Source organism: Conger conger, chromosome 19, assembly GCF_963514075.1.
Source record: "Conger conger chromosome 19, fConCon1.1, whole genome shotgun sequence".
Lineage (NCBI taxonomy): Eukaryota > Metazoa > Chordata > Actinopteri > Anguilliformes > Congridae > Conger > Conger conger.
This window is the reverse complement of record NC_083778.1, coordinates 8648050-8675224: the sequence shown is the minus strand read 5'-3', so window position 1 is coordinate 8675224 and position 27175 is coordinate 8648050. Positions and strand designations below refer to the sequence as shown.

Genomic DNA, 27175 nt, shown 5'->3' with positions numbered 1-27175 from the left:
TCTCAAGCCTCAGCGTGTGTATTGAGATGCTCTTCTGCAGAACACCCTGCCTCGTTCCCCATTCTGAAGCTTGGTCTGAACAACAACTGAACCACTTGGCCATGCGTGCTTTTATGCATTGACTTGCTTAATTGGCTGATTATTAGATATTTGTGTAAACAAACTGTTGTACGGTTCTACCTAATAAAGTGGTCATTGAGAATATATTGTAATTTGTATTGAAAACTGCTTTGAATAATGCATATAATAATGGAAATGTATTGCAAAATATATCCGTGCTTGTGCTTTGGCCTCATTGAGATCTATCAGAACATAATAGAATGCATTACATGGAAACATGAATTGACAATATATTTGGAGTGTATTACACAATATATTATTATTATATATAGCAGTCTGTGCCTGCTTGGGAATCACTCAGAGAGCTTTAGTGGAGAGTAAAATCTCTCATTCGCTCTAGTTTTTTTGGTATCCCTTCTCTCCCCCCCCCCCCACCCCCCTCTCGAATCATTCGAAATGCCATACTGATGAAATTGTTCCTCTTGGCCTGAGATAGGCCTAGGCCTGTGTGTGTGGACCGTGTGTAATGGTGTTCATTATAAAAATTAATTACACGTATATTACAAGTTATTATTCATGAGTAGTTTTCGTGATTGGCGGCACAGAGGCCTACTTCACTTAATGCATAAGCCATCGCGAAATTTGGATGCGTGACTACGCGCTAGATTGGAGTCAGGTTTGAAGTTTTTTTTTGTTTTTTTGCATAGCAACAGAGAATTGATGAAGTGTGATGTTCTGTTGTACCTGCACCTTTTACGAAGTGCATCTTACCACCAAACGCTGAGAGAAGTGCCCGTCTTGCGGCCTCTTTTATGGTTTTAGTTATTTTTTCCGTGTATGTTTGTTTCGATTGCAAGTTCACACAGAGCGAACAAAAAACCACGTCAGTGACTTTGCAGTGGTTTGAAGAATTGACTTGTGTGCGACGAAAGACAATTTCGGAAGGGGTGAGTACACCGTGTTTCCTATAGTTTGGATTGTGGAAGTAAGCCGCTGTAAGCTGTTTTTGTCTCCCTTCGTGTGCAAAGGCTATGATTCTTGGCTACACTGTAGTACGGACACGTCATTGTTTGGTTGTATCCTCTTGTACACATTCTGGCGTGTTTATGGGTCGATTCGTTGAAAAAACCCAAGGCTTGAATATACGCCGTTCATTGAAGAAGGAAGGCTGTAAATTGCAGTTTGACGTTTCAGACCTGTTTGACTTGCTTTAAATCATAAGAGATGGAATCACTTCAAGAACGTTAAAGATATAGCTTCTATGAATCTCATTAATCTTTCACGAAAGAACTCGTTCAGTGTTATTAAACAGTAAATCATAAAATTTGATTTATAACCTTGGACTAAAAATAAGGTTGCCTACAGGGTACTTAAACTTGGAAACGTTTAATTTCAAAAAATGTTTCTCACATTGTAGCTATGGAACATTCCTAAAAAAATGGAGTGTCCAGTTATTGTCAGAACATAGGGCCTATTTGTGTTCCATGAAAACACACACACACACACACACACACACACACACACACACACACACACACACACACACACACACACACACACACACACACACACACACACACACACACACAGAGAACCTGTCTGCATAAGTGGGTGGCCTGTCGTGGTTAAGGTAAATGACTGGGACACCCAAGGTCGGTGGTTCTAATCCCGGTGTAGCCACAATAAAATCCGCACAGCCGTTGGGCCCTTGAGCAAGGCCCTTAACCCTGCATTGCTCCAGGGGAGGATTGTCTCCTGCTTAGTCTAATCAACTGTACGTCGCTCTGGATAAGAGCGTCTACCAAATGCCAAAAATGTAAAAGGTATTTGATTAAGGAGAGGGCGCATGCAGAAATGGAAAATAATGTATTGTCAATACAAATTATTTAGGTTTGGGTCGACCTTAAGTGAAATGCTTTACATTTTTTATGTTACTTTTGTCTTGTGCTTGATTGAGTCTATCTTGGATTCATTTTGAGAGCACACCTATTTTGCGCACATAGATGGAATGAAATAATTATTTTTCTGCTTGAGAAAGCCTCTGTACCGTCAGGCCTCGGGCCTGTTTTGAAAGTAGGAATCGATGTTGTCGTTTCCGTGCGCTTGTTCATACCGTGCCACGCTCTTCGCCTGAGTGCAAGTTGTGGTGAGGCTCACGTGGCCTCCCACACTTGTAGAAGAGGTGTCACACCAACTGAAACCTGGCTGCCTGTGTGCCTTCACCAGCACCTTCATTCAACCATTGCTCATTTGCCTTCACAATTTGAGCCCCCCTCCGCACGCACGCACACACACACGCACACACAGTGGTCCTGGACTTCATCCAGCCACTGGGAGAGACTAACAGGAAATGTTTTGAAGCTACTGCCAAAGATGGTAAAGGAAGAAAGATGCCAATCTCAACTATCAGCTCTTATTTCCATTGCATATTTGTATGTCCCATTTGTGCATTTTTGGGATATTTTCATGGAATTATGTCCAATTAAAATGCATAGCTATCTACACCCACTTATTAGGTACATACCCTTCATAACCCCTACATAACACTTTATTACGTATTTATTAGTTGTTTTTTTAGACTTATTGATCATCTGCAGCTGTTGCCTGTTCATCTCAAGCCTCAGTGTGTGTATTGAGATGCTCTTCTGCAGAATACCCTGCCTCATTCCCCATTCTGAGGCTTGGTCTGAACAACAACTGAACCTCTTGGCCATGCGTGCTTTTATGCATTGAGTTGCTGCCACATAATTGGCTGCATTAGATATTTGTGTGAACAAACTGTTGTACGGTTCTACCTAATAAAGTGGTCACTGAGAATATATTGTAATTTGTATTGAAAACTGCTTTGAATAATGCATATAATAATGGAAATGTATTGCAAAATATATCCGTGCTTGTGCTTTGGCCTCATTGAGATCTATCAGAACATAATAGAATGCATTACATGGAAACATGAATTGACAATATATTTGGAGTGTATTACGCAATATATTATTATTATATATAGCAGTCTGTGCCTGCTTGGGAATCACTCGGAGAGCTTTAGTGGAGAGTAAAATCTCTCATTCGCTCTAGTTTTTTTGGTCTCCCTTCTCTCTCCCCCCCCCCCCCCCCCCTCTCGAATCATTCGAAATGCCATACTGATGAAATTGTTCCTCTTGGCCTGAGAAAAAGCTAAACAAAAAAGGGCGGTCCACATTCCAGAAACGTTGGACAAAAATAGTTTGACAGCCCAGACGATTTAATGATCTGTTTTTAAGTGCTCTTGGGGTTGCCAGCGGTTTACTCCTTATGCTCAAGTTTTTCAGATATTAAGATATATCTGAAAAACTATATTAAAATAATCATCAGTGTTTTTAATGCAGAACCTACATGCACTGTCAAATGCCAGTGTACAGGGACAGTGACACGATTTTCGTTGTTTTGGCTCTGTACTCCAGCACACTGGATTTGAAAAGCTTTTAAAACAATCTCTATGAGTTTAAAGGGACAGTTCAATGAAAATGAAATGGCCCATGTCCGTAGTTATCAGGAGTGCTCTTGATCTATCCAGAAAGTTCCGCTGAGATTTCTAGATATCCACTGCAGCTCACTGCAAAAACTGAAATCTTTATTTAAAAAGCTCAACAGCAACAGTTATTCTCGAACGTCCACAGACGTTGTTGTGCGTGGTTTCATCAGAAACTACTTTCTGCTGTACAGCGATTGTGTATATCAGAGGTGTCCAATCTTATCCTAAAAGGGCCGGCGTGGGTGCAGGTTTTTGTTTTAACCCAGCAGTAACACACCTGATTATACTAATGAACTAATCGTGGTCTTTAATCAAGACCTTGATGAGTAGAATCAGCTGTCTTAGCCCTGTGCTAAAACAACAACCTTCACACACACCGGCCCTTTCTGGATAAGATTGGACACCCCTGGTATATATCCACGCATAGTCTCAACCAAACTGTTCTAGTATTCTGGAGCGCATGTTGTTGAAACAACGTTGAAACCATACTTTAATGTTTTAAAACATCACTGGGTCTCAGAATACTAGCATGCTTTGAGACTTTGTGTGGGTGTTTAATATAATCATTTAATTTCAATAACAAAACAATATGTTGCTTGGTTTCAATAATAATAAGAATAATTACACTGATTGTGATTGTTTCTTTGAATGAGCTGTTAGCTAGTTTTTTCCTACAATTATTTATGTTTCTGATTTTCTTTTGCTCATCTCTTCTATCATGCACTCTCACACTTTGGTTACGATTTTATGTTTTATTTCTGGTTTTATATTTATATAGTGTGTATAGAGACTGGTTGTTTTGTGAGGCTGTGAGTTGAGTGTGTCCCTCCGTGAAACCCAGTTTGCTGCCATGGTAACAACATGTAACACTTCCTGAACCTGCCCTCACCCGGACCAGCATGCCTTGCGGCGCTGTTTCGAAAGCCTCGGATGAGTTATGGCTCGTGCGTTAGAATGTCGTACAGATGCGGAAAGCGAACTTTCCGTCTCGAGTTCAACATTACCTCTCCTTTCTACAATAGCGCTCTCGCCTCTTTTTCTCTACCTCTCTACCTCTCTCGTCCGCACTCGTTCATTCTTGCCGAACTAACACGGATTAGTAATTAGAAGTAGTGTTTTGAGCGGGTGCTGCCTATGAGCGGTCTCGTTGTCAAACAAAATATATGTAAGTTTGTGGTGAATCTATTGACAGGAATGGTGGGGGAGACTTTAGCATTAACCGCACGATCGAGCTTGTATAAATACGCCTCCACTTTCATTAATAACCCGAGAGTGGCTGTGCATCTGCCTCTTTGTGGTGTTTTTTTTTTTTCTTTTGGCAGCAGCTTGTGGTTTCAGTAAAAAAAATAGGTATGCATGTTTTGGGCATCTTTATGTAACCACTAGCCAGAACGCCTGTCTATAACTGTAACAAAATGGCTCCCGATTGCTTTTATTTTTAAAATTATTAAAGGTACAATAGGTAATTTTGCACTTCTAACGGTCATGAGTTGAATTGCAGCAACAAATACGCTCAAACCACAACCCTCCCCCTTCTCTGTGAATGCGCTGAAGTTGAAACGCCATCGGCTGTGGCATTTAGAACCCATTTTCAACCAATGAGCTTGAATTATTGTACGGTTATACAATGTTTTGGTACAGAGTGTCGGGCCGTCAACTGCATATTTTCAAAGCCGAATTTAAGGACTATAAACACAGGTCGAGGGTGTGTCAACATGTCAGTGAGCCTTTTTCAATGATAGGAAGGGATTTACAATGGTCTTGTAACAATATTTTAACACAAATTTTACCTACTGTACCTTTAACACAAATTTCATATTTGGGAAGAACAAATTCCTTGGAAACCCATTCAAACTATAATACTACCCTCCTCTGTAAAATGGTGTACTTTGTGCAGGCAGAAAATGGTTCCATGCTTGTAACTGAAGAGGGGTCAGATGTTAATGTGGCTTTCTTTTCTAACCGCAGACTCATTTATTCTTGTTTAACGCTTTGGCAGAAGTTCTGAGGAAGTGAGCTCTGGAGGTGTGTGTGTGTGTGTGTGTGTGTGTGTGTGTGTGTGTGTTTCCATATGTCTGTGTACAGTTTGTGCGTGTGTGTGTGTTTCCATATGTCTGTGTACAGTTTGTGCGTGTGTGTGTGTTTCCATATGTCTGTGTACAGTTTGTGTGTGTGTGTGTGTGTGTGTGTTTCCATATGTCTGTGTACAGTTTGTGTGTGTGTGTGTGTGTGTGTGTGTGTGTGTGTTTCCATATGTCTGTGTACAGTTTATGTGCCTGTGTGTGTGTTTGAGAGGGAGATCTTTTCAGTGCGTAGGTTATCCAGCGTTCATTCCCACTGGGCTCAGTTTAAGTGGTCTGATTGCCATAATTGCAGATTAATTTCTGCTGGCCTGCCTTTAAGTTCGAAATGGCAGCGGTCCAGACTCCAGAAAGTTCCGGTCTGTTCCCAGACACAACAAAAATCTGCAGTCGCCGTTTATTTGCGTACGTGCACATCGAAAAGAACACTCGCAGGAAAACGATTAGAAGCTAGTGGCCCTGATTATTGCATTTTATATTTTGATCCCAATCCAGCATCCATCAAATATTAGAAACCGTTCAGTTTCACGATCCTGAATGGTTTCCCCCTGTCGGGCGAATCTCTTCTGGACTTTTCGGCAAGCGCTCGGTATGTCCTTTCCCCGCCCTCTTGCAGTAATTACCAGGGTTGTTGACCCAAACTGCCGTTAGCATACTTGTAAAATGTATGTCCTGTGAGCACACCGGCACTTCCTGTGTAGGATGCCTCAGCCTTTCCGCAGTCTGCCCATGGGGACGAGCTGCGCGATTTATATCATTATGTAGCTCTTATGTAGCTTCATAAGAGCTACATAAGCGCCTTCGTAAGCCATATAGAATTGATTTACAAGCACTGCGTACTGATATTCAGAAATCGACATATGGTGCAATGGGGAAACACTTGGTAAATGGTAAATGGTTGGCGTTTATATAGCGCCTTTATCCAAAGCGCTGTACAATTGATGCTTCTCATTCACTCATTCATACTTTTCTACTTTTGTTGCATGGTCCTGCATAACGGCTGTACAACTCCTTCATAAGCAGTACATGGCACATTCATAAGCATTGCATAAGCATTAATTGACATTCAAAAGTAATTATGTCTAACTGCAAATTGGCATGAGAACGGTATGTGTTGTCTTATCTTGAATATTTTTCACAGTTTTTGACCTTTTCTCCTGAGTGGCACCCGTGATTGGCACATAGTGTCTTGCGCTTAAAATAAAACTATATAATTATACATTTAAATATTACGAAATTTAAGGTTCTTATGCAATAAGCATTCACATCCATTTCAGCCACAGCCCTAAGCCCCTCCCTCTTGTCCCTTTTGTGATAGAGATGGTTACTGTGGAAACGGGAAAGTGCAGGTGCCATTTGCACTTGTGCCAATCACGCAGTCAAATATGGTAAACCATTAGATAAAAAGCTGACAGCAAGCTAGCTATATGGATAGATTTTGGCCAAGGAAGTGGATGGGGGCTGAGAAGGAGCCTGTAGCTCCAGTAGCATTAGCGTTAGCATTGGCATTTGTAGCTTAGCGTTAGCATTTGTAGGTTAGCATTAGCCTAATCTTTCACCGAGAGGTGGAATGTGAGGAGATGAGTTTCCACCATAAAACTGTCATTCAGGGGGAAAAAAACAAGCATTTCAGTGGCTGCATCCCCCTGCCCCCTCCAAACCCGTTGTGCCACTGCGAGAGGAAACCTTCTTGTGCAATGATTTCGGGAACGCAAGCTATGTAAAGGCGGTGAGTAATGGGCTGCAAACGTGTCAGCAGGGCGGCGTTTTTGCCATCGTTGCTGCTCTAGTGCTTCACACTTTGTTCCAGTGGAAAGGCGGAACGGAGTAATGATCAGACCCCACCTGGGTCAGATATGTAATGGTTTTGGATTCAAATACTTTTCTATGATTTTTCTATGAAAAATCGCAAACCCTGCCTTCTAGTCCTCTTAGTTGGCTCAGTTGGGCCTGGCATGATTATTCGAGTGCAGAACAGTATATGAATCCAAGCTATCATGTATCTGACCCAGGTCTGGTGTTAAGGGTCATTCGTTCCCAATATCTTTGATCGACCATGAGCACGCGCCCAGAAGGGTGAGTGAAATAACTTTGTGTATTTCTGCATCCACCTTGAGTGTGAGAAGAAAAGGGAGGACCGCGACACACACACACACACACACACACACACACACACACACACACATCCCCGCAGGCACGCACACAGTTATAATACTATCAACCTGACAGGGATCCTATGCCACCGGGGATTCTGGGCCACTGAAACACTGTGCTCTATCACCCCAGAAAAATGCTATATTGTAATATTTAGTAAATGACCCCCCCCATATGAGTGAGGTGGAGTTTCAAACCAGGTCCTTCAGTGCCCGCCAGTGTGAAGCCAGGCACGCTCGTGGTCTGCTGAATCTGCGTTCTGTCATCTTCACACAGATCGTATTCACGATGCAAGTGGTTAATGTGCAGAACAGCTCGCCCGTAAATGCAGTGGAGGCAGAAACACTGGGTGTTTTTCATGATGGCTTGATACAGTGCTAGATACTATTTAGCTTTTAGGCAAACTAAACGACACTTAGGGGAAGGAAAAGGCGAGCATTGCTGGGCTGAATGGCCTGTTCTCGCCGTTACCTTATGTTACGTTGATATGTTAAGATGACGAAAGAGAGACTTTTCACCAGCTGTGAGCTCTTCACGCACCGGGGAAGTGAGCCGGCTTAACGGTCGCAGCGTGTCTCGATTGCGAGGAGGAATTACTGGATCTGCTTCATTTGTGCCATTTTGTGCCATTTCTTTCTGAGAATGGGATGTTACACTAAAAACGGTTCTTTGTCTCCGTAGAGCAACGTAGTAGTTAAGGTGCATGACTACGACCCGCAAGGTCGGTGGATCGATCCCCGGTGTAGCCACAATAAGATCCGCACAGCCGTTGGGCCCTTGAGCAAGGCCCTTAACCCTGCGTTGCTCCAGGGGAGGACTGTCTCCTGCTTAGTCTAATCAACTGTACGTCACTCTGGATAAGAGCGTCTGCCAAATGCCGTTAATGGAATGTAATGTGTCCTTCCATGGAAATCCGACGGTTCCTTTTGCGACCATATTTGTGTGAGTGGGGGGAAAAAAAGTTGGAAATTGTAAAGGTGGGAAGGTGGGAAATTTATTTATTTTTGTTGTCGTGCGACTGGCTAGACCACAGGTCTGTCAATCGAAAGGTTGCCGCGCAACACTGGCGGTGAGATCTGCTTGGCCCTCTTGCGGGCGGCCCAACGCGTTCGTGACAGTTTTTGTCCGAGAGTGAGAAATGTGTGGCGTAAAGTGAGAATGTCAACAGGCAAGTGGTCTATTCACAGAGCAACGGCATTTCTTTACAAAGGCACTTTGGAATTTTTTTTTTTTAAAAGGGACAGTGCACAACAAGCAACATATCGGTGGTCGCATCAACATATGGAGTGTCACATTTCGATTAAGAGTGAATTTAACTCTGTCGTCCATTTATTTTTATTTTTATTTTCTTCAAACTCTTTGCAAAGTTTAAAGTTTTACATGACCGGAGTGGACAGGTAGGCGGGCAGGCGTGTCGCCATACCACCTCGGGCAGCGCGATGGAGGTGGAACCTTCTAGACTGCTGTGAGCAGCACAGGAAACCACCATGAGGTTGCCACTGGTGTAGCGTTGTGCCTGTTGGTTTTCTTGAAAGTGTGAAACATGCGAGGAAGCCAACACGCACGCACACGCGTGCACACACACGCGCGCACAAACAACGGAGGGGACGAGACGTCTGCCCTCCGTATTTGGTCGCGACGTAAGCCCACATCGGTGTGCTAAAGCGCGTGTGTTTGTCTGCGTGCGTCTGCGTGCGTGTGTGTGTCCGTATGTCCGTAACGGGTCAGTATGACGGTACAACATACTATGCAAGAAAAAAAGGCAAGTCACTAATCATTACAAATGGAGAAAATTTTCATAAATAAGTATTATGGAAACTTTTTACGGTCGGCAATGCCACAAACAAGGTTAGTGTTTGTGCGCCTGTTTGAACACATTCCGCTAATAACCCAGAATTGAAAAGCGGTGTAAAAGTAAACTCTCTTTTACAAGCAGGCACCGTATCCTCTAATCCCTAATAGGCCCTCTTTCCCCTCCCGTTCGCTTGCAAAATTTGTTCCTGGGAAGTTCATCGGAAGTTCGCCAGCAAATCGGCCTTAAACCCGGCGTAGGGAAGGTTCCGGATAAACGCGCACAAAGGGAGGAGGCGGCCGCATCGAGATTAGCCGGGGTTTAGCGATGTTAATGTGCTCGCCTTCAGGCGTTCAGAGCGGACGCCTCGTTGCAGAAGGCCCCCTATCTAGATCCAGCCAGACTCCCGCCGCCTCCGAAATCCTCAGCCGGACGAGATTCTTCCGGATATCTCCGATCCGCACATTGGCGTCGGGAACGCTTTTGAACCGCGCAATCCGTCTGTTAGCTGCGGCGGGTCGTGAATGGGATCACGGCATTAGTTCATTCCGGGCGGATTATTAGGCGAATCCTCGTTCGCCGGTCCCGACCCCGTTTTTGTCCGTTTGTTCGGTCGGAGAAGCGCCCGGAGTCAGCGGAGGGCCGACGTACAAGTCTTTTAAAAAAAGCAGGGGCTTACAAGGACTGAAAGCCAGAGTTTAATTGGATCCGAAGGAAATTGCGAAGGAAAAGGCAGTTCCTGCTCGTCTGGAGGCGTTTCGGAGGCTGTTTGTCGGACGCGGGCGGTGACGGCCGGGTGAGCCGAGGCCACAGCGACGTTACTGCCTTTTCCTCGACGTCCTCGCCCAAAATAAATACGAACGCAAATGCATTTCCCGCGACGCAAAGTGAAATCCATTAAGGCCTGGGTTTCGGTTTCCTGCCTCCCGGTGTTGGATTGGGTTCCTCTCCTCTCGTAAAGAAGATGGATGGCGCTGTGTGACGGAGCCGCGGGTGAGCGGCCCCTCCCTGCCTGAGTTTCTGCCGTTGCCCGTCCTAAACCAATCCTGTTCCTCTTCCGCTTTGACCTTTAACCCTTCTGCACTCCAGAACTACAAATCCCAGCATCCTGTATCTCAGGGCCTGCGGTTTCCTCCCGAACTATGAATGCGAAACCCAATTCCTTTCCTGTTCCGCTTTAACCTTTAACCCTTATTCGCCCAGAACTACAAATCCCAGCATCCTGCATCGCAGGGTCTGCTGTTGCCCCCCCCCCAACCTATGAATGCAAAAAACAATTCCTTTCCTGTTCCCCTTTAACCCTTATCCGCCCAGAACTACAAATCCCTCCATTCTGGGTCTCAGGGTCTGCTGGTTTCTGTTTCTGCCATAACATCAGAAACCAATTCAGACCCCAGAACCCTAGTTGAGGCGATGAGTTAACTGTGTTAAACTGCTGCTTTAATTGACCTCCGATAAGTGCCAATTTAACTCCCAAAACCAGCAGACCCTGCAGCCCCCCAGGACCAGGAATGAAGACCCCTACTGATAAAACCCCCAGCTCAAGCTAGGTTTTGAAACTGCTGGTAGCTGGTTGGCCAGTTCAGACCAGTTCCCAGCTTGACAAGGTGTGACCAGCTCAAGCTATGTTTGGACACAGCTGGCAAATGCTTGAAAACTGACTTTCTCAAGCAGCACTCCTCTTAAATCCACCCACTTCCTGGAACTTGACCACTTCCTGACGCCTTTTCTAAACCCAAACATTTCCTATATCTTTCCCACTTCTGCAAACCCGACTCCCTTTTAACCTTAAATCACCGTATTGGACCTTGGTTAGAACCGGCTTATTCCGGTTTTGGTATACTGTCGCCTTAATGTGCATATTTGGAAGGTTATTTCAGTGTCCCATGTGCATGATCGATGTCAGTTCTGCGGGGCTGGTGTGATGTTACATAGTGGCGGAAAGTATTCTCAGTATAGCACGACGTAGCGTCAGACCTGGGTCAATTGTTTTGACTTCAAATACTTTTCTAGGCCTTCCTGAGCTTGTCTGGAGTCTTGCGGTCCTTGTTGCTGTGGGCTGGTGTTCACATCCCATCAATACAGGCCTTATTGGCATGGGCTAAGAAAAACAAATGCCTAAAATGATCTGCCATTGGGTGAGAGTGTTTTGCTACGATTCCTTACAACATGGAATGTAATATCCATGGAAGCGAAATAATTGACGGGTAAGAAAAAGAATCGTAAATCAAGAATAAAATTGAATAACGATTTCAGTTTTTGCGGTATAGACGAGTTTGTATGGTACAAATATAATTCAATTAATTAGAATCTTTCTATCTTATCCACAGACTGGGGTGTGGCTGGAGGTTTTTGTGTTAATGCAGCAGTAAGAACCCTGACTCAAAGTAATGAACTAATCACAATCAAGTCTTCAATCAAGACCTTTTAATCATGTGTCTTTGGCTCTGTGTGCTGGGCCAAAACAAAGACCTGCATCCACACTGGTCCTTTTTGCATACGATTGGAAACCTGTCCTGAAGTAATTATGTGCCTTATAGCTCATTAAATGCAAATGGCTGCTCTAACAGATGGAATGTCCTGGGATGTGAATATGGGAAATGTATCAGGTATTTCTGACAAGTGTCCTTAAGGGTTAAAAATCCTTCAAGACAATAATATAATCTAATTAGGAGCTCGTTAAAATTCAGGAGTTCAGGAATTCTGGTTGGAAGGAACTTGAACCTTTTAAATGTTATCACATAAAGCAGGGCTGCCCAAACCTGTTCCTGAAGATCTACCCTCCTGTAGGTTTACACTCCAACCCTAACAACGCACACCTCATTCAACAGCTAGAGCAGGGCTGCCCAACCCTGTTCCTGGAGATCTACTTCTAGGTTATGTGGGTATGCTGTAGGTCTTCACTCCATCCCTAATTTGGCACACCCGATTCTACGAATGTGCAGCTCAGCAATATTCCGAGCTGTTGTCTGAGGTGTGCTTTGTTGGGGTTGGTGTGCTTTGTTGGGGTTGGAGTGCAAGCCTCCAGGATACCGAACAGAACCTACAGGTAGATCTCCAGGGACAGGAGTGGGCAGGCCTGACTTAAATCCTTTTTTTTTTTTTTCCTCGAATGAAACTGTTGTTCTTTTTTCTTTTCCATAAACATTCAAATTTTTCCCCCAAAATCCCAAGATTGTAGACCGAGGTTATCCAAGCGCGGCAGCCAATCGAGGCCTAATCGGCATGCAAGCCGCCACCCGGCCCTGTGGCCCTTATTTAAGTTGGCGGGAAACTCAATTTGAGATAGCAATCGCTCCCATTAGAAAGCCAAATGCTCAACGGGGTTTTTATTTATTTATTTTTTTTCTTCTTCTTCCCTATAAGTCTGTGGGCGGAATGGAATCGTTAATCGGCGGCAGTTGATGCGATTCCTGTCTCAAATCCGACCCAGGGGCGCCGAGAGTCTTCCGGCTTAGCCGTTACCATGGCGACAGGGCCAGGTCCTGTGACAAGTCCCCCCCCCCCCCCCCCCCCCCGGCACCCGGCGAACCCATGATTCTGATTGGCTGTTACAACCTGCTTAAGAGAGACTGCTGGATGCTAACACTGTGCAGTGTTGATTTAGCTAAATGTCTTTCCCTGTTCAAGGATGGTGAAGTCATGGTTGCCATGTTGTGAATGTGATCACCGATGCTTCATTTTTATTTATTTATTTGCTAAAAAAAGCTGAAAATATGCTAAATGTTCAACCAATCATTTGTGCATGATGAGGAAAGAAGGGTTGTTCAGCCAATCATCTTCACTTTGACAGGACATGTCTTTCGTAATCATTTTGAAATCACCACCCCACCCCCCATTTGGTGAATTAGCCCTGAGGTGAAACTGAGTTGAAGGTGGCTGCTCATTTTTTCAGTTTGGTTGCTAGCCTGCCATTTGACGGCACAGCGGTGCAGTGGATAGTCCTGTCACCTCACAGCGGGAAGGTCCTGGGTTTGAATCCCGACTGGGGCCTTTCTGTATTCTCCCTGTGCCTGTGCGGGTTTCTTCCGGGTACTCCGGTTTCCGCCCACAACCTCAAGACATGCAGGTTCAGCTCCTGGGGGAAGACATTGCTGTAAACGAGTCTGTGTTCTTAGTCAACGTACCCTGTATAAATAAGGGCTTTATAATCTGGCAGAGTGGTGTTTTTGGAGTGTTTGTAGTCAGCGAAGGACCGCAGCTTTCTCGTTGTGGTTTCACGCCACAGTTCTGCCGATTTCGCAGCGAAGAAATGGGCGCGGTTTCCGGGGCGTGCCGCCAAAACGTCTCTCCGCGGCAGAGAAATGGATTTTGATTTTAATTTTAATCACGCAAGCGCCTTCAACCTTTTCAACTGTTCTCCTGCCTGGACTGCTGATCCGTTTTATCGGCACGGACCTCATTCGTATTCATGTCCGTGTCGGTTTTTAAACTTAATATTTGCACCTGTTAACGTTGACACACACACTTACGCACGCACACACACACACCAACCCACCTATGTACACGCACCCATACTCACACGCCAACACATACACAATACTGTTTATGACTTATTTCCAGCCTCCTTCAAACGTTTTTCAAACGCCCGTTCAGGATGTGGCCAGGGTCTCCCAGAATCCCTTGGGGTCCCCGCGGATGGCAGGCGAGGCGTCTGGGGGCTGCCGCGGGGAGATACAGGGGCCCCGCTGATAAGAGCAGCTTCAGAGGGCCCAGGTAATTGCCTCCCGTCTCCGGGAGCTGGGGGATATTTAAAATCTCCGGGATTAAAGACAGATTTTTTTTTTTTAAACGCAGATGCCACCAGACCCATTGGCCCGGAAAAACTGCCATCAGCGTGGGCGCCGATGGAGAAAATAGGGAAGAAACACTCTAAACTCGCAAGATAATATAATAATAATAATAATAATAATAAATCATGATGACAGAAAGGCAATTGATTCTCACCAACCAGTTCTGTCTTGTACATGGGATTCTTCTACATGTAAACAGTTCATTTTTAAATGTCGCTTACTACTTACTGAGAGTGGCGAAGAGTTAAAAATGTGAAATGGTGATCAAAGCTGGTCCAGAAATTTGCTAACAAGTAGGAGTGGGTTCTGTAGAGGCTGTGTGAAGCCCTGAATGAGTATTGGTTTACTTTTTCATCATTGTACAGTAGCACCTAGAAGTTGATACCCATCCCCACAAGGGAAGAGGAGAAGGTTATCTGAGCAGATGGGTCTTCTCATTGTTTAATAGCTTTCTTAAATGGTTGGCATTTATATAGCGCTTTTATCCAAAGCGCTGTACAATTGATGCTCCTCATTCACTCACCCATACACACGCTCGCACACCAATGCCGATTGGCTGCCATGCAAGGCAGCGACCAGCTCATCAGGAGCATTTGGGGGTTAGGCGTCTTGCTCAGGGACACTTCGACACGTCCACTCCTGAGTCTTCCTTCCTGCTTGACCGGCGTCCCACAGGGCTCAGACCTTGGCCCTGTCTTCTACTATCTTATGTATAATTATTGTAGTACTCAGGGGGTATTCTATTCTAACCGTGGTATCCTAGTTGGAAAGTTGACATACTCCTCATGGGTTCAAGTTGTATCCATGTGATCGCGCCAGGACTCGGAACTGTACTGTCCTCGAGGGTCCTCATCACACTTGTCCCTGGGTTTGATTTGCACTTGATGAGACAAGAGCGTCTGCCAAATGACTGCAATGTAATTTTAATGTAATGATCCAGTTATCACCTTTTATCATATTGCATCATTGTTGCGCAGATGACCGCTCACGATAGATTGTTCCAGCTCTCCCTACTGCTCGCTATATTTCCTCAACATCTCACCTACAGCTCACTATAGCTTTCTCAATCTCACAGCTCACTGTATGTCACCTAGAGCTCACTATCGTTCTCTACAGCTGACCGGCAGCTCACTATGGCTCACCTTTGCTCTGTACAACTTCCAAGCATTTCTGCGCTAATCGTAATGCATAGCCTCCTGGGAAGTGTGTACATTTCTTCTTTTTTTTTTTTAAACAAGCCTATTGTGAAACTGACACACTACTGGCACGGTTTCCGTTTGGCGCAAACGGCTTTATATACCACTTGGGCGCGATAATGAGCAGGTTAAAGACGCTTTTTGTTTTCGTGGAAGCGGATTTCCGTCATCCATCCAGCGCGGCTTTCTCCTGCTGTGACTGCCTATCCGGTGGAAACGCTTTAAAGAAGACCGTTGTCGCCAAGCGAGTCGACAGGCCAGACGGGACCGCTCTTCTTCGGCTGTCTAGGAGGGCACTCAACGCGCGTGATTTATGGCCTTACGTATTTAGAGCCAGACGCAGATGAAATTACAAATTGACTGGGGATAATACACAGATCTGTTTGTTGAGAAGGGGGGGGGAAACTAAATCCCTCATAAATACGCCGTCGTTGTGCTTTTCTTCTTAAACGCGCGGTAATACTGATAAACGATTATCTCAGCCCAAAGGCTTTTCAGCTCGTGCTTTTCAAAAAATATATTTTCAAGAAACGTTTGCCGCATGTAAACCTTTCGAGCTCGGATCCCTGAGCGAATTCTCTGTACAAATAATTAAATCAGCGCGTGTGTTCTAAATGGTTCTCACGCGATTAGTTTTATTCACAGCTTTTTTAATCTAACAACTAAAATTGACTAATTACTTTGATTAATCAAAAGCTGTTTTTCGATGTTAGAATAAAGAATATATTAAAATAATTTGAATGTTCATTAAGGTAACCAAAAATGAAAAGGAAATGCTTAATTAAAAAAAAAAAATTGTACAACCCTTCATTGACTTTTACTTTTAAATGTAATTAATTTATCCCTGAATACTGCTCTTTTATCCAAAGCGATTTACAATTAATGCTCTCATTCACCCACTCACACACCAACCGTAATAGGCTACTATGCAATCCACCAATGAGCTCATGAGGAGCTGTATTGCTCAGGGACACTTTTACAAACCCGGGGCGCGATCGAACCGGCAACCCTCCGACGAGAGGTTCTCGCTGGAAATTTCCCCTAAAATATACCTGGATACATCGTAGAACCTTTCAGATAATCGGAATTCTGTAGCCGTAAAATTTTTCGCTTTGAGCAGTATTCTTGAACTATGGGCCAGAACCCAAAATAGGTCACATCGGAATGAGTTTGTAGTCCACTCGGCTGTTCTCGTACATGCATTTGACTGGTCTCTGAAAGACTGGACTGAAGCTTGACGCATGATTTACTTGTGGTTTCATGATTTAATCTCTATTTATGGCAGCGCTGCTCAACTCCGTGTGCTGCGGGCCGCAGTGTCTGCAGGCATTTGACCCGACTGTGCGCTACAGCACCTCATTTCACTAATTATTTCACATGCTTGGTTCAGATGAGCTAATTGGTGAAATCAGGTGGTGTAGCGAACTCTGAACCGAATACCTGCAGACACTGTGGCCCGCAGGGCGTGGAGTTGAGTAGCCATGATTTATGACATTGTCAGTCCCTGCTGTCCAACGGTTGCATGCATGACAAATGTTTTTCATCAGATTTTTGGAAATGTAATGTTTGTTTCACATTCCATAGAGCTGTTGTCTCTGTCTCTCTCTCACTCTCCCTTACTCTCAAACTCACCTTTGTCTCTCCGTTGCATTGAATAGAAAACGTGCCAGTAACACGCATGTTTACAGTGCTCTGCCTCTCAGTATCCACTATCTGAATTCTTTAACTAGGGCAACAAAACAAAATGGCGTCCGTAGACCGCTCCTGCACTGTTCCCTGTCACTTAAAAATAGCCTTCGACGGACACACAGGAAACCAGACAAATTTACGCGTTGGGAACGTTTACCCCTAACTTTCCGGGAATGCTCTGGGAAGCAGAAATTGTTGGTTGGAACGGGGCCAACTAGGTCGTGTTTACTGGGAGACTTGAAAAGGGGCTGTTTATTTCCCAAATATACAGGCTCTTAATAACCAGGAGTGAGTGGTGTGTCCGCTCCGCTGGCCTTCACCCCGTTTGAATTATCGTCGGGGGCGACCTGAACTGCCGTTAGGTGCGTGTGACAACAACAGGCTACGATGTAGCATAGCTAGCGATTATGCCCTCTGCCTCTACTTTCCCCTAACCAAAGACATCAATACACTGAGAACTGCTCAGGTTTAACATGCTGTAAGTCAACAATCTTTTCATAACGATGAATAATTTATTATGAGAAGAATCGGATGGATGTATGAGAGTGGCCAGTACAGCAAGTAATTGTGTAACAGCGTGTAATACTGGTAGGTAATTCATTTACAGACCCTCACAGGACAAGCAGTACTGTGAGCTATGCAGGTAAATCTCCTGTGAGCTCCGGAGGTCAGAATCCTGTGATCTGCGCAGGTAAAACTTGCAAGCTGCTTGTGCACTACTTTTGTATGCCGCTGTATGTTTTGTGTGTGAACGTAAATATTGAAATGAAATGGGCTATAGAATCAAGGCATTGTGAACATACGGTATGTGGGCAAATATAAAAAGCTTTGCGTGGTTTTAAGGGCCGAAAACGATCTCTTCCCTGGTCCATTCGCCAGCGCCTCTCATGACATTTGCCAAGAACAGGCTGTTTTAGTGACTGCGTTCTGATTGGCTGGCTAAATCCAACTAACTGAACGCTGTTCTGTGTATTGATCTGATTCGGACACCCAAACCGCTCATTCACAGTAAATGCCCCTCTTCTTCATGCGGATTGTATGGATTTATTTGGGGACTGTGCGTTTTGTTCCTTTCTCTGTTTTTATAACGGCTTCAACGCTAGGAAATACGGGCACACAACTTTCATCACTCTCCAGTGACCCGCCTCTGGCGGTCGACCGCCAGAAAGCCGCGGATGAAAGGTCTTCCTCCGACTCCACCCTGCGAGAGCTTAGCTGTTGTCCCCGGTCTGAAAAGAAACGAACTGGCGACGGCAAGTGTTTCGGAGGAGAACTGCGGTCGTCTACTTGCCCGATTCAGCAGTGGGGTTCGCATATGAAAAGCGGCTACAGTTTCAGGACTTTTCTTGGCGGCCTGTAGCGTCGTGGTTAAGGTACATGACTGGGACCCGCAAGGTCGGCGGTTCGAATCCCGGTGTAGCCGCAATAAGATCCGCACAGCCGTCGGGCCCTTGAGAGCGAGGCCCCTAACCCTGCATTGCTCCGGGGGAGGACTGTCTCCTGCTTAGTCTAATCAACTGCACGTCGCTCTGGATAAGAGCATCTGCCAAATGCCTTCAATGTAATGTAATGTCCATTTCTAAAATTTTGTTTCAGATTTTCTCCCTTTTCTCTGAATTAGGTAGCCGATTGTCGCCCATCTATTCCACTTGCCCACAGTGCTGTGGAAACTGCATCGAGGTCCAGTGCTTTAAGCCGTGCGCCACCCCGGCACTCGCTTTTCAGGACATTTCAAATTACGGTGGGAATCAGACACGGCCCGCCCCCAGATGGGGACCTCTGCAGAGGGCGTACAGTGAGGTGCGAAAGTATTTGGACAGCGCTGCAGTTCCTTCACGGTGCGCCCTTCACGGATGTTCCCGCCCCCCCGACTGTGTGATCTCACCGCACTCCTACCCCTCGGTTGGCTCAGCCGCGCCAGGCAAGATCAGTCGAGCTCAGAGAATATTTGGAATTCTGTATTCGCGGTGCGTCTGGACTCAAGAGGCAGTTACACGGCACCGGGAAGCTTTATGCATCTGACCTGCAGCGGGGAGAAGGAGCTTCCTGTGCCTCAGCTCTAGGTGCTGAGCCTGGAGCCTACATTCAGAGAACAAAATGGCTGCCGGCAGACTGGGTTGTTTTCTTTTTTTCTTTTTTCTTTTTTTGTTGTACCGTGCCAGCTGGACCAGTCCCTGGTGCCGCCGCCTTTGATCTGGAAACCCCAAACCCTGTTGGAGTGGGCCATCTTTCAGGCAAGGTGTTTCCCCAGCCGATGAGAGAGTATTTCGATTTCGATTTCGATTTCGGACGACAGGTTGAGCGATGATCTGGACTTTCCATGGTGAGGCTTAACCATAGACTACGAGCCTGAACCCCGGCCACTTCCCTAAGCTACAGTACAGTTACTTAACCTCACATTTAAGCAAAATATTACTCAGTAGCCCAATTCTTTAGGCCCAAAAATTCCACTTCTTCCACATGGAGTCAATGAACGGGGCTGTACATTCAATCTGTTGAAAATGTGGCATTTATGATCAAGATAACTATTCAAGGCCAATGTTTTATTATGATGCTAAATGTTTCAAAATATAATTAAAATATTTAGAACTTTCCTGAATTTGTAGAATATTCACCAGTATTTTTTTATTTATACGAATATTTACAATTGTATTTGTTGTTATTATTATTATTATTATTATTTAAAATTATTGTTATTTATTTATTTTTAATTCAATAATTGTCAGGATTTTCAATGAGTTTCAGTCATTATACTGCCCACTACAGGAAGATTTGGTGGTGACCATTATTCCGTTAACATATCATTCACATTTTGACCAATCAGTTCTGGTTCATGGGCTACCAATCAGAAGTGAATATCCCTTACACAACGGACATATTATTTTCTGTAAAAAGACACATTTTATATCAAAAGAAATTTGTATGACTTTCCCTTAAATATAGGGGCGACATGGCTCAGGCAGTAAGAGCAGTCGTCTGGCAGTTGGAGGGTTGCCGGTTCGATCTCCCGCCCGGGCTGTGTCGAAGTGTCCCTGAGCAAGACACCTAACCCCCAAATGCTCCTGACGAGCTGGTCGGTGCCTTGCATGGCAGCCGCCTTGCATGGCAGCCAATCACCGTCAGTGTGTGAGTGTGTGTATGAATGGGTGAATGAGAAGCATCAATTGTACCGCGCTTTGGATAAAGGCGCTATATAAATGCCAACCATTTACAATTTACCATATAATTTCCAGAAGAATATATCTACATATTGTGGCTACATATACGGTTTAAGGATGAAGAAATGATTCAGTGAAGCAAAATTTGTGCTAAATAAGCTATTTAAGAATGAGAGTGAACTGTTCATTTGATTGACAGCTCAGTAACGCAATGGCTAAAAAAAAGTTAAATGTATTTTGGAGCTGTACCGCTTTCATTCAAAAGGAACCTTGTCGTTTTAAATATATTTTTGTCAGGTCCTTTTCTTATTTTGAATGCACGGTGAGAAGGGTATGAGAAGGCACAAATATATATTTTACCGTAAAGGGGTTTTCTTTGACTGAAAGAAAGCGCGTGTCGGGCTGTCAGTTTGGGCTGAAAGGTGTCACAGCAAAGGTTCGCCCTCGTGCGAAAGCAGCGCATTCCTCGTATCTGTGCGGCTTCAATTCTTAGAGGTCCTTTTAACTGGTTTTAAGAATGAAAAGAAAAAACACCATCGTGCAACTATTCATTTTTGAAGCTCGACAGGTAAAATCACCAGAAGTGTGACAGATCAAAAATTCTTCGAATCTTTTTGTGGGGCTCTCTCGGTTTGACTCGTATCCGTGGGCTACTTGTGTGGAGCCTGTCATGGTTCTATTCTGAGAATAGGGCTCCTTCGGATTCATCTGCGTGTAAAACGCGCTTGGGTATTTTCGTAAAATCAGGTTCCCTTTGAAAAACGGCCAGTCTCCAATTTTTTCCCCAAACGAATGAATTACGTGCGTTATTTTTTATTTTTTTAAATTAAACTTTTCATAAACTACCTGAGTCAGAGAGATAGGGTCAAAACCGATTTCTGAAAACAATATTTATTGTGATTAATCTATAGACTTTTCTGTTTTCGTGTTTTCCTTCTCAGAACCGAACACTGTTCACATGGTTTGACACAAATCGCAACGTCTTGTCTTGCCAAAATTGATAAACGCATCACAAGCAACTTTTTTTGTGTAAGTGTTGCTTAGCGATGTGACCGTTTTTGGTGGTGAGATTTTCGATAGTAGAGAGACCCTTATCAGACCATCAGAATGGACGAGGTGTGAAAATCAGAAGCGTGTACAATAGCCGCACTTGATTATTTCCGCATGTGTATACATCGGATCATTTAGTTGTCATTCACAGTTCAACACCATGTGAATTTGGTGGCTCTCTTCAGAAGTTAGAAATCCTAAGATGAACTCTGTAAACGATGAATTATAACCTACTTTGTGCTTTGTTGACAGACACCGAGTTGCAAAATTAAGTTATGTTTATTAACATTTATTAAATGTTATTAAAACGATAGTTATCGTTGTTCTTTCTTCTGAAGGCCTGTTTAAGCCGTCTTGGCCTTAGCTATAGTTTTCGATACGCTCTATTAGGAAATACCTTTCATCCAAAAACTCAGAAAAAGTGCCTCGGACCTTTTTGGATGTGCTAAGTTTAGCCTTCCATTATTTTGTCGTTATATGGTCGCTTACCTGGATTTGGAAAGCATCTTGGGCTACTCTACGGGTAAAACGAATATAATTTCATGAAAGAACGTCTCGACTTTCGTTTATTACATTTCCCCTTATTACGTCCCCTTAAATAACGTCATTTAACAAGCTTGGAAAATATACAATTTCTTTCGTAGAAGGGCTCATAGCAGTTCGGTCGTGTTCTGCACGATGGGATGCTAGAGACTGGGGTTACCTTGCGCCGAGCAGATCTCCAGACTAGGGTCTAGCCCTGTACTGTACTACACGCAATTACGAAGGAAGCGAGTTGCTGTTGACCTACTTTGCGGGTGAATTTTATCTGCTGGTATATAGCAGACCACTTTAGAGAAAAGCATGCAATCAGCACGGAACAAACACGCCTCTTGATCGTTTGAACCACATACTGTACGTTTACGCGAATGTAAGGATAACTGTTATTTGTTCTGCCTGCAGTTGATCTAATAACACAGACCGTAGTTTTCTTAATTTGCATCTTTTTTATTGTATTCATTCGTGTATTTTTCTTGTAGCTTTTTTGGGTCGCAGGTTGGAATTGCATCACGCACTCAGTCATTAAATCATAATGGTAAAATGTAAATGTGTATATATAATATATTTGACTATCGTTACTGAAATGTGCGTGTTCATACACAGAGAACAGTTTAAAAGGCTCAGAAACCCACCCAAACAGTTCTTCTTAAAAACGGGCACATGAAGTTCAGCAGTATTGTGAGAGTCTATGAAACAGCTCTTCAAAAGTCTGATTTTTGTTTTGGCACATTATTCTTTTTTTGTTTTTTCGAAAGATGTGTTTTATGATCAACTCAGGAATATACCATTTTCAATGGTCTTGGCCTACAGAGTATAGTCGCAATAAAGTAGGCCAATACCCTGTATTTCGTATGCACATTTTTCAGAATTTGTAAAAAAAACCCAAAAATAAAAATAAATGTAACTAACAATAGGAGAGTATAAGAAAAATGACTCCATTTTAAAGAAAGTGGTTAATATAATCTCATCTATTTGATCATTATTTTCTCTCTTTTGATAATCAGATGTGTGGTTGAAAGTTGGTGCAATTTGTGTCTGTGAATTTATCCATTCTTAAAATACCTCCAAATTCTATTCTTAAAGGCAACACCATTTGTATCCATAACTTCCGTTTTGTATTTGTCTAACCAGCAGCTTTGTGGAACACAACGTTGTACGTTGAGAGATTGTTTGCCGTGGGCTGCGCATTAGTAATCACATTCGGTCAAAGTTGTTGCGGCGGTCTGACATTTTGCGCTGACATTTTACCGTTCATTTATGACTACTGCCAGCCATAACAGCAACATACTTACGACTCTTTGATGTTGTACGCAAAGATATTTCCGTCCTCGGCTGTTTTTGACATATGCCACTATGAACAGCCTTAGAAGGAGTGTAAAATCTTTTTTTTAAATTTTTTTTTTTATCGGTGTGCTCTTCACCTTAGGGTTTCGGTTAAAGTTCACTCATTATTTGTCCTTTACATTTTTTATTTATTCAGGTATTTATGTATTTCAGTCATATACCTAGTGTGGCAAGCTGGCAATTGCTGAACTGAAGCTGCAAATGAAAAAATAAAAAATGAAGTCAAAGGCATAGGCAGAAGTAGATTTAATCGAGACCACCTTTTTTTTCTTTTTTTTCTTTTTTCTTTTTTCTTTTTGCTTTTTATATTTGCGAGAAGGAGAGTTGCTTCCGGACAGTGCAGTGTGCGTGTGTCGCCTTTTTTGGAACTGATGACTGAGCGCTGATGACTGTGGTGGCATTTGGTGGTCCTGAGGTGAGGTGGGGGGGGGGGGTGGGGTCAGTCAGTCCTGTCAGTCCTGCCCCCCCACACCCCAACACTTTTGGTTTCAACCACAACTGCAATTCCGGAATTTTAGCTAGCTGTCAATTTTTGTTAATCCCACTAACATGAAAAGTGATCATTTCCCCTCTTAAGCCACATTGTAGCTTTGCATGCTACAATGAGAAACGGTTCCAAGTTCAAACTGTGCTTTTTGTGATTAATTTCAAACACTCCCATAAAAGGGCGATTAAAACTGATCAAATGAAAAACTGAGATGAATAAGGTGCTTAAGAGAGAAAATATATTTATATATACTTCTAGTTCTTTACAGAACCCTCAGTCATAGGTGTGAAGTGTGAACTCCCAGACAGAACAAATGATAAGGAACCCTTTGACTAGATGGGGTTCTAGTACACAAACTGAGGTCTGCTGAATATGTTTCACAGCACTTTTCAAAATGTACTGCATTATCAGATAACAATAATTGATATATTCGCATGTATTCTTTTGGTTGCACATGTATTTGTATTTGCTGTGTTTATTTTCTTAATTTCTCTGATTAATTTCTATTTTGTTTTGTTTATTATGTCTAAATGTAGAATATCTAGATCAGGGGTGTCCAAAAGGGCCAGTGTGGGTGTGTTTTATCCCAGCATTAAGACCCCTCTGCAGCACGGATGGTGCAGTGGGTACCACTGCCGCCTCACAGCAAGGAGGTCCTGGGTTCGAATCCCCGTCGGCCGGGGCCCCTCTGTGTGGAGTTTGCATGTTCTACCCGTGTGGGTTTCCTCCGGGTACTCCGGTTTCCTCCCACAGTCCAAAGACATGCAGGTTAGGCTGATTGGAGAGTCTAAATTGCCCATAGGTATGAGTGTGTGAGTGAATGGTGTGTGTGCCCTACGATGGACTGGCAACCTGTCCAGGGTGTATTCCGCCCAATGTATGCTGGGATAGGCTCCAGCCCCCCTGCGACCCTGTTCAGGATAAGCGGGTTAGGATAATGAATGAATGAATGAATGAATGAATTAAGATCCCTGATTCTACTTCTCTACGTCTTGATTGGAGGACATGGTTAGACAATCAGCTGTCTTAGTGCCAGACTAAAATGTAAACGCCCATATCGACCCTTTTTGGATAAGATTTGTATATCATTTATGTAAAAGGGAGGATTTATGATGTGAGCTTAGCATATGGTGAACCTTCTCTCAAGACCTGCTCTCAAGACCTGCTCTTTCCTGTTTATCAGGTCTTTCTTTATTTGCGCTTCCTTATTGTTGAAATGACAGTTTACGGGTAAATAAATAGTCATCAACAACAGCAGAATTGACCGCCATGTCATCATGAAACCTTCTGCAAAAGAAAATGAAACCCAGCACAGATATTTCAAGCTACATTCTTACAGTGGTGTGAAAAAGTGTTTGCCCCCTTCCTGATTTCTTATATTTTTGCATGTTTGTCACACTTAAATGTTTCAGATCATCAAACAAATTTAAATATTAGTCAAAGACAACACAAGTAAACACAAAATGCAGTTTTTAAATGAAGGTTTTTATTATTAAGGGAGAAAAAAAAATCCAAACCTACATGGCCCTGTGTGAAAAAGTGATTGCCCCCTAAACCTAATAACTGGTTGGGCCACCCTTAGCAGCAACAACTGCAATCAAGCGTTTGCAATAACTTGCAGTGAGTCTCTTACAGCGCTGCGGAGGAATTTTGGCCCTCTCATCTTTGCAGAATTGTTGTAATTCAGCCACATTGGAGGGTTTTTGAGCATGAACCGCCTTTTTAAGGTCATGCCACAGCATCTCAATAGAATTCAGGTCAGGACTTTGACTAGGCCGCTCCAAAGTCTTCATTTTGTTTTTCTTCAGCCATTCAGAGGTGGACTTGCTGGTGTGTTTTGGATTATTGTCCTGCTGCAGAACCCAAGTTCGTTTCAGCTTGGGGTCACGAACAGATGGCCGGACATTCTCCTTCAGGATTTTTTGGTAGACAGCAGAATTCATGGTTCCATTTATCACAGCAAGTCTTCCAGGTCCTGAAGCAGCAAAACACCATATTTTACTGTTGGTATGATGTTCTTCTTCTGAAATGCGGTGTTACTTTTACGCCAGATGTAATGGGACACACACCTTCCAAAAAGGGGCACTTTTTCACACGGCCATGTAGGTTTGGATTTCTTTTCTCCCTTAATAATAAAAACCTTCATTTAAAAACTGCATTTTGTGTTTACTTGTGATGTCTTTGACTAATTTAAATTTGTTTGATGATCTGAAACATTTAAGTGTGACAAACATGCAAAAAAAAAAAAAAAAAAGAAACCAGGAAGGGGGCAAACACTTTTTCACACCACTGTAAGATTGCGCAAGTGAAGAACGTCATGCAAAAATGTTCCCAAAGAAGCAGAATATTTAACCTTTTCTATTATATTACTTGTAATTGTATTCCCCACACAGTGACACATTGGAATGTTTACAACATTTCTTGTATTGTGTGTGTGTGTGTGTGTGTGTGTGTGTGTGTGCGTGTGGAAAGTTTTAGATGTATACATGTTTGTATTTGTAATGTGTGTGTGTGTGTGTGTGTGTGTGTGTGTGTGCAAAGTTTTAGATGTATACATGTTTGTATTTGTAATGTGTGTGTGTGCCTGTGTCAGTCACATTGTGAGTATTTTTACCTCCAGAATCATATGAATGGATAAAGTTTCACCTGGGAAATTATCATCACTGCAGAGAAATCTGCCTTTTTCGCTCGTGCAGGCAGACCTGCGTGTTGAAGCTGTACTTGTAGATGCAAGTGTAAGTACATATAAATCTTAACGTGACTAATTTTGGATAAAGAAGCCGGTCGTTTTGGGCTCTTGGCATCGGTCCGTTTGCTTTCAGGAATCGGCTCTTTTCGGAAAAACCTTTTGAGTGAATTTCGGCGCCCTCGATCAAAAGGGTTTTTGTGCGATCTAGTTCACACTCGTTTGGTGAAGGAACTTGAGTGTGCAGTGAAAACGGTACTTTCTCAGCATTATCGGAATGTGTGAGAGGCAGATTTTCAAGATGAGAGGGTGTGATTAGAGTTATTCGCTGTGACCAGCAGACCATGGGCACTTCCTGTGGTGTTGTGGCTGGGGGGGGGGGGGGACTCGACTAACACTAAATCTGCTGTTTCTGCAAAACGGCAAAACCCTATTATACGCAGTGTATCATTTAATAAAAGCTAATTGTCTTGCTTTCTCGGCCGTCTTGAGTACGTAGCCTTAAGTATATCGCCGAAATTGCGAGGACGCTCTTCTGTTCACTCGACAATTGCCATACTTTTGGAAGGCAAAAGTAGGGCAATTCTGATGTTTAACTGTGAGCCTGATGTGCTTTCATTATGCTCAGGGACAT

At 43.6% G+C, this 27175-nt stretch overlaps 1 protein-coding gene across 3 annotated transcripts in view; it reads left to right on the top strand.

The window, feature by feature from the left end:
- Positions 1 to 771: 771 nt before the first annotated feature.
- LOC133119046 (caldesmon, smooth muscle-like) overlaps positions 772 to 27175 on the top strand; it is a 68309-nt gene continuing 41905 nt past the window's right edge. For all 3 annotated transcript variants that reach the window (XM_061229433.1, XM_061229436.1, XM_061229432.1), the window contains exon 1: positions 772 to 1007. The gene's annotated coding sequence lies outside the window, so the exon portion shown is untranslated. The remainder of the gene's footprint in view (positions 1008 to 27175) is intronic.